Below are 8,226 nucleotides of genomic sequence, written 5' to 3' on the forward strand. Positions count from 1 at the left end.
GCCATACTTCCTATGGCCAGTGCCTTGGTCCATCAGGCCTTCATCACTTCTCACCAAGTTTCCTCCAACATTTTTCTAGGTGGTCTTTTTGCCTCCAGTCTCACTTCCCGACTATCCATCACTCACAGTAGGACAGAAACATTTTTCTAAATGCAAGCTGGATTATGGTACTGTTTGCTTACAACCCTTTAGTAGTTCGCATAGCTTTTGAGTACAAATTCAGCTTTGCACACAAGACACTTCCTGATCTGACTCTTTTGTTCTCTTCTGCTTCATCTCCTCATTCCTCCAGTAATAGTGAATGACCCGGGGTTCTCTGAGGCTGATCCATTGCTCTACTTTTGTGTACACCATTCTAGTTGTGTGTGGAAATCATTCCTTTTTTTTTTCCCCCGGCAAACCCCTCTTATCCTTAAATTCTCCTTCATCCTTCAGATGTTGTTTTCTCTGGGAAACCTTTTGTGATTCATCAGACTGATTTGGATGTTTCTTTTCTGTACCCCCGCTAGACTTTGGCTCTATCTCCTTGCACTCTCACACTGTAGAGTAACTGTGAATTACATGCCAGTGTCTCCTCTAGATTGTGGGAAACAATTGTGCCCTACTCCATTTTACATGGAGGACCTAGCAGACAGCTTGGCACATAATAATCAGTAAACATTTGTGGCATGGATGAAGAAGGAAAGGGAGGAAATAGGCCAGGCATGGTGGCTGATGCCTGTAATCTCAGCACTTTGAGAGGATAATGCAGGAGGATCACTTGAGGCCAGGAGATATTGAGATTGGCCTGGACAATGTAGCAAGGCCTTGTCCCTAAAAAATCTAAAAACTTTTTTTTAAAGGGAGGACATATGGAAGAAGAGATCAGCACTTTCTCTTTTGTTTGACACTTTCATTTAAAGTATTACACACTGATGTTATATAGTTTCTTTTATTAAATTCACATATTATGTTCTTCCTAGCTTTAATATTTGAATAAATTGCTTTGCTTTTTTTAAAGAAAAATTTCATGGTGTTCCAAATTAAGTAAACAGTGTTTATTTTTCTGTGACCTCGAAACACTTGGGAAATATTGCATGATGAAGTGAGGAAGAGGGGTGGTGAGGGTTTTGTGAATGGTGAGAGAGAAAGCGGACATTTGGAAGCTGAGAGCTGAGGTCTCCTAGTCCCATTGCTAGCTGAAGTCTTTGGCAGGATGAAAATGATTTATGTTAGGAATCTAAGAGTAACTAACTTCAGTTTTCGTGAACAGAAACATTCTCTCCCCAACATGTCAAGTTGGCGGTCTTGTGCTTACTGAGTCTGACAGTTGGTACGGAATCTTGTCTCTAAGGACCTTGTCTTACATTTGCCCCTGAAAACTTCCAGAGGAATGGCTTTTGTTCCTTGGCTTCATGCATTAATTGGGGCTCTTTCTAATTAAGTTGCTTACCTGCTGTTTCTGGTGAGTATTAAGTGTGTGTGTGCTGAGCTGGAATTTTCCATGTTAGGTCTATTATTTTACGAAACGGATCCTTAATTATCAACTCTCACATATTTGTAGAAAGTTTAGCTTCCATGTCTGATCTGAAAAATTCAAGCTTCACAGGAGGCATTTTATACTTGCCCCAAAATGTGAAATGAACTTTTGGCAAGATGATTTCTTGATTGGGGTATCTCACTGAACCATCCTTCCCTCCATCTATCCCTGTATGTATCCATCCACTTATCCATCCCTCAGTCCATCCATTCCATAACCATTTTCTGAAATGCTACGCTTTTCCCTGTACTTCTTCTGAAGGAACAATGAGGAGGGATACCTAAACCCAGGGTGGGGGTGGGTGGAGGACAGGGGCAGAAAAATCTTCCTAGAGGAAAGATGCCCGAGGTGAATAATAAGAAAGGAATGGGACTTAGCTAGGTTGGTGGATGGAAAGCAGAAAGGGGGCTTATTTCGGGCAGATAGAGCAACAGGGGCCAGTGCCCAGAGGTATGAGAGGACGTGATGAGTTCCAGGGACTGAAAGCCATTTAAACAAATATTTCCTGAGCACTTTACTTGTGCCAGGGGCTGCATTGAGATCTTCTGGAATGAGATTTGCCGCATGACTACAACAGTGAAGGCCTAATGCTGAAGCAATTGCTAAGTGTTAGGGTGAATGGAACATTTACTAAATAAATTTGAGCTAGACGGCAAAGGCAGTGGAGGGGCATGAGAGACAGGGAACTACATTGTAGTTATTGTCTGCTATATGCCAGAAGCATTACCTTCACATTCTCTGTAATGTTCCATGTACTGCTACAGGAAGAATCCCCATTCAAGATAAAAGATAAACAAATGGAATCCCACCGAAGAAAAGCAAACAAACACTGTCAGCTTTGGGGACTAAAAACACCCATAATTTTTAGTCCCCAATTTTTCTACTGTACCATTCTGTCTATCATCTTCCCTTTGACATATGGCTCCCAGGATTTGAATCTCCCTGATTTTTCCCTACAACATTTGGAAATAGAGCTTAATCATGCAAGTTATGACTATAGGGAGTCTTTTCTGAAAGAAGAGCCCCTAACAGGGAAACTGAATAGAAAGACTAGAAAGTGGATGTCAGGGAGACATTTGTGTTTGGTGCTTTGGACCAAACCATCTTTCAAGACTCATCTTAAATCCTCTTTCCTTTGACAAGCCTTCCCTGACCACCCCAGACTCTACCTATCTCCCCCTGCACTGCTCTGATTTAGGAGAGAGTGACTGTGCAATAGACTTAGCAATTAATCATACCTGCTCTATCATACATGCTATAACATGTGACAGCTATTGTACTATTGCCTTAAACTGATATTTTACTCTAGCCTTAAAATTGATCTTTGTGCATGTACATTTTCCCCCAATGAGATTATAAGCACCTTGAGGACAGAGATTTTGTCATAAACATGTCTTAAATCCTTCCTTCCTCCCTAATACCTAGCGCAATTCTGTCCTCATAGTAGAGGCTCAACAAATGTTTTCTAGTTCCATATAAAAGACCCTGCAAGGATTTCTGAACCAAAAATATGATAGAAATCAAATAAATTAGTTTGAGGAGCAGGTTATTTAGATTTATTGCTTATGGTGGAATGCAAAAATTGCCACAATCGTTTAAACCAATTCTTATCAAGAGGCAGAGTCTGTTTCCCCCCTCCTTGATTCTGGGCTGGCCTTGTGATTTGTTTTGACCAGTTGACTGTAGTGAGCATAATGTTGTGTGAGGTCTGAGCCCAGGCATCAAGAACTCAGCAGAAGAACTGCACAGCTGAGACCAGCCCAAATCACAAACCCACAGGACTGTGAGTTAAATAAATGTTTTTTTTTTAAATTATAAATCACTAAGTTTTGGGATGATACGTTAGGCTCCAAAAGCTAACTGATGCAGGATCTTCTTTAATTATCAGGATAAGCCCATGAGATGTATGTTAGCATCCTACTTTATGAGTTAGGAAGCAAGCATTCAGGAGCAATATGATGTGGAATGATCATAATTAGCGTCTTTCAGAGCCGTTGTTAGTGTCTTTTAGCAAATGTTACCTGGATGGGGAAACATATCAGGAGGCACATGTCTCAGCAGGCACTGGTCTGTCTGATGGGGAGGGGGACAAAGGAGTGTTTGTTGGCAGGAGTCAGGAAAAGTTCAGACCATGGAGAGTTCAACAATGTGTTGAAGGAACAGGCAAGACAGAGCTTGAGGGCTCTTGGGTCCATGCGTTCAGGCTGAAACGATGTAACTTGGGAGTCTATAAAGAGGGAAATGATAACAGCAGTGACTAATAAATTCACTGAACATTTCTCATGTGCCAGAAGCTGTGCTATGTCTCTAATCTTCACAAATGTCCTAGGTGAGGCTGAGATAAATTAAATAGGTCATATAACTTGTAAGTGATTAAATTGCCATCGAAACGTAAATGTGTCTAACTCCAAAGGGAAATAACAAACAGCTAAAAAAAATGCCCCTTTCATTATATTTTCTGGTCTATAACATCAATTTCTTCCTAAGTTTCAACAAACCGAATGGGCACCTATATGTCATTGCAGGCAAAACTCTTCGGGTGCCTTGGAACAAAGCCATACACAGCTGAAAACTCATGACTTGTCCCATATTGGGCGTGGAAGGGTGGTTTCTCCAGTTTGATAAGATCAGGAGGGCCTCTCTGTGACATGCTTTTGTGATAACATTATCTGGCTTAACAGGAGTTCTACAAATAGGGCCCCTTGGAAGGGAACTGTCCCTTCTGCTTTTGAAGTAGGGTGACCACAGCCCTCGAGCAGAGACCTTCAGATATCCTCAGGCGGTGGTTTCATCCAGACTAAACTAGTTACAAACCCTTCCACTTATCTAATAGTTGATGCACTGTGCACACATATATCTTGTTGAATTGAGTAGCACAGCTTTGTGGGTTTCACTGGGCAGCATGTGTGATTCCCATTTTATAAATGAGAAAACTGAGACTCAGAAGTTAACTGACATGCTCAAGGTCATAAAGTTAATCTGTGGTTGAGCTAGGACTGGACTTGGTCTGTTTGACTCCTCCTCCCATGTTCTTGACTGAATCAACTCAAAAGCATTCCCTATGTATGAGGCATAGGGAGTACAGAGATGCTTTAGACTGGGCTCCTACACCCAATAATAGCACATATCTGCTCTAAATGCTTTACTTAGAGTAACTAATTTAATTATCTTAACAACCCTACGAGGGAGTACACTTTTTACTCTTGTTTTATGTGTAGGAAAATAGAGATACAAAGCAGTGAAATAGATTTGGGGTTCACATACAGGCAGTCTAGACATGGAGGCCTCTGACTTAGCCACAGCACCCCACTGCCCCTATGCTCGGGGAAACTACTGGGGAGAGGAGTGAGATGCTGAATAACAAGGAGACCTATGATAGCCTGGTAACAGCAGGTCATGCCTGCTTGGGTTCAAATACTTGGCCAAGTGCTTAAAACTGTTTGGTCTTGGGTAAGTTTTTGTGTGTGTGTGTGTGTATCAGCTTTTCATCTGTAAAATGAGATTTTGCTATTGCTCACTTCATAGAGAGGTATTATGAGAATGTAATGATTATGTGTGTATGTGTGTGTATGTGCATGCATATGTTCAAGTGTGTGTCTATACGTGTGTAGCTAAGAATAATCCCTGGTCCTCCAGTTAGTATGATTTGAGTATTTGCAATCATCGTCATTACAAGGCCATGAAGTGATCTAATTTCCAGACACATAGCACGGACAAGAGTCACAGATTCTGAGAAGAGGGAGAACTTATTGTCAGCAGGAATGGTCAGGACAGGCTTCAGTAAGGAGGTAAGATGTTAAGTGGATCTCGAAGGTTAGAATCACAGACTTGGGAGTTGAAGGGACTTCAGCATTCCTGCAATCATATGACTTTATCTCATAGAGGAAATCTAGGACCACAAGGGAGAGGTGATCATGCCATGTTTATCCAGCTAGTTGGGGGCAGGGCCTTGACTGGAACCCAGGTCTTCTCCAAACGATGCCTGTCTGAATTTTTCTGGGCTAGATAAATTAGAAACCCTGCATCCCCAGTCCATACTGGTGCTCCCTCTTGTAGTCCTCACTCCAGTCTAAGTACTCTTTATTACCTTTCCTCTGCCATCCCTTTGGGAGAAATGCAAGTGAGCAATGAATGTGACAGTGATAGGAAAGACCTTCTACAGAAGCAAGGGACTTGATAATCTATCAACTGTTTCTGGGTAAAAACCATGAATATGTATTGAGCACCTACTCTGAGGTGCTCACTAAATTTTCTCAATCTCCACAGTCACTGCTATCATCCTTTGCATAGATAAAAAACCAAAAGGCTTAGTTTTGTAGTATCTTAGTTTTCGTAATTTTCCCAAGATCTCACAAAAAGAAAATGTTTGAGCCAGGATCCGAACAATGGTCTATAAGATTCTTCTATCCACCCACTCACTCATGCACACACCCATCCATACACACACCCATTCATGCACACACTCATCTACCCACCCATCATCCATCTGTCTTTCTGTTCACTCATCTTTCCATCCAAGAAACCTTTACTGAGAGTGTGTTCCATGTAAGGCAGTGTGCTTTGTGGAATGGAGCTAAGGAGATACAGATCCCCTGTCCTCATAGAGCTGAGTGGGGCCTCCTCGAGGGTACTGTTGGGATAGTGTTAGGGAGGAGAGTGATGAGGAAATGGTTTGTGTGGAAACTGGGTACTTGGGAAGACCATGACAAAAGGATCAGTGGATTGCTCCCCCACTCCTGCTTCTAAGGTTGCAGATGAGTGCCCAGCTGGCCAGCTGGCCACTGGCATAGTCTGCCTCTTTGTGTAAAAACTAGTGGAATCACATATGTGCTGCTCCCAGATGCAGTCTCGGCACCAGCACCTTCCCAGCAGGAGGTTCTGTCATGGTGCTGCCTGCCAAGCCTTGTCCAGAGGACTGAGGCCACTTGGCCGGTTGCACTGAGTCCTGTGCCTGTGCAGAGACTGTCTCACCACAGCGGCTGGGGGCGGCAGGGAAGGGCAAGAGCTTCTTTGTGTGTGTGTGTGTGTGTGTTTAAGCTGGAACGAAGCCCTTTTGCACTGCGCTCTGTACTTGAGATATTTCACTGAGTGGGAGACAAAGAGGCTTTGTGTGCTCTTCAAAGTGCTCTCTGCTGACTGTGATACACATCCAGGAAAAACCCAGACCAAAGCCATGAAGTCACCCCAAGTTCAAACCCAAAATGCAATTTGCAATGGTTAGAAATGACAAAGGATGGGTGGTAGGATCCAGAGAATAAAACAGTGAAACCCAATGGACCTTAAATAGATCTGAGGGCACTGATTTGATTATTTTGGATGAAATCTTTTAAGACAGTTGTGCCAGATTCTTCACAGAAAATTTGGTAGAGCCTATATTTCATCACTGGCCTAGCAAAGGTAAGACCCACTTTAATTTTCTTGGACTATTATTGTTTTTGTTCTTAGGGTGTATGTTAGGGAGAAGAGCAGGGAGGTGGTTTGTCAGATGATGTTCTTTCCTTGTTAAGCTTCACCTGTTCTTAAGAGCAACTTGCACTTTGTCAGCCACAGAATAGTGCCTGCCGTTCAGGCTAGTGTTTTAGATATAATTGAATTGCTGGGACGCGTTAAACATCACAGGGTTTTTAGTGGAGAAATAATTTAATGATGTGGCCTTTAGGATTGTTAATTAGCACTGTCTGTATGAACATGTAACAATAACACCACCTACCGTAAAAGCGAATGTTCTACACTTCAGAACACTCATTTCTTTAGGGCTTCCCGCAGAGAAGCAGTCATTAACTCTTTTTTTGACAAATGCTTTTAGACATGCTCTGTAGGGCCGTGCATTCACCCTTCCCTCCAATCCTGAATCCTTCTCTGCATTTATCCACAAGGCAAGCTGGCAAACAGGGAAACAAGGAGAACTGTGTGCTCAGCCCTCCAGAGTGACACGGATTATGAGGAGGTGATGGTCCTTCCCTGCCAAGATCCTGAGACACTGTCACTCCGGAATCCACAAAGAGATTCAGGCAAGGATGTGGGAAAGTTGGAGCCCTGCACGCTGTTGGTGGGAATGCCAAATGGTGCAGCTGCTATGGAAAACAGTATGGAGGTTCCTCAAAAAATTAAAAATAGAATTACCATATGATCCAGCAATCCCACAGGGTATTTAACCAAAAGAATTGAAACGAGGATCTTGAAGAGATATTAGCACTCCCATGTTCATTGCAGCACTATTCACAATAGCCAAGATGTAGAAACAAACTAAATATCCAACAACAGATGAAAGGATAAAGAAAATGTGGAACACACACACACACACACACACACACACACACACACACCACAATATTACTTAGCCTTAAAAAAGAAACTTTAAAATATGTGACAACATGGATGAATCTTGAGGACATTATACTAAATGAAATAAACCAGTCAGAGAAAGACAAAACTGCATGATTCCACTTATGTAAGGTACCTAAAATTGCCAAATTCATAGAATCAAAGAGTGGAATGGTGGTTGCCGGGAGCTAGGTGGAGTGGGAGATGAACAGTTGTTAATCAATGGGCATGCAGGTTTAGTTAAGCAAGATGAATGAGCTCTAGAGATCTGCTGTACAACACTTTACCTATGGTCAATAATACTGTATTGTGCACTTACAATTTTGCTAAGAAGGTGGCCCTCATGTTATGTGTTCTTATAAAGTTTTTTTTTTTTTTTTTTT

The 8,226-nt window shown here is 42.2% G+C and overlaps 1 long non-coding RNA gene across 1 annotated transcript in view; it reads left to right on the top strand.

The window, feature by feature from the left end:
• The first annotated feature begins 6,686 nt into the window (after positions 1–6,686).
• LOC105511100 overlaps positions 6,687–8,226 on the top strand; it is a 17,290-nt gene continuing 15,750 nt past the window's right edge. Inside the window, exons 1-2 of the long non-coding RNA XR_001001667.1 lie at positions 6,687–6,916; positions 7,396–7,530. This is a non-coding gene — a long non-coding RNA (uncharacterized LOC105511100). The remainder of the gene's footprint in view (positions 6,917–7,395; positions 7,531–8,226) is intronic.

This window comes from Colobus angolensis, unplaced genomic scaffold (genome assembly GCF_000951035.1).
Source record: "Colobus angolensis palliatus isolate OR3802 unplaced genomic scaffold, Cang.pa_1.0 Scaffold102, whole genome shotgun sequence".
NCBI classification, from domain to species: Eukaryota; Metazoa; Chordata; class Mammalia; order Primates; family Cercopithecidae; genus Colobus; species Colobus angolensis.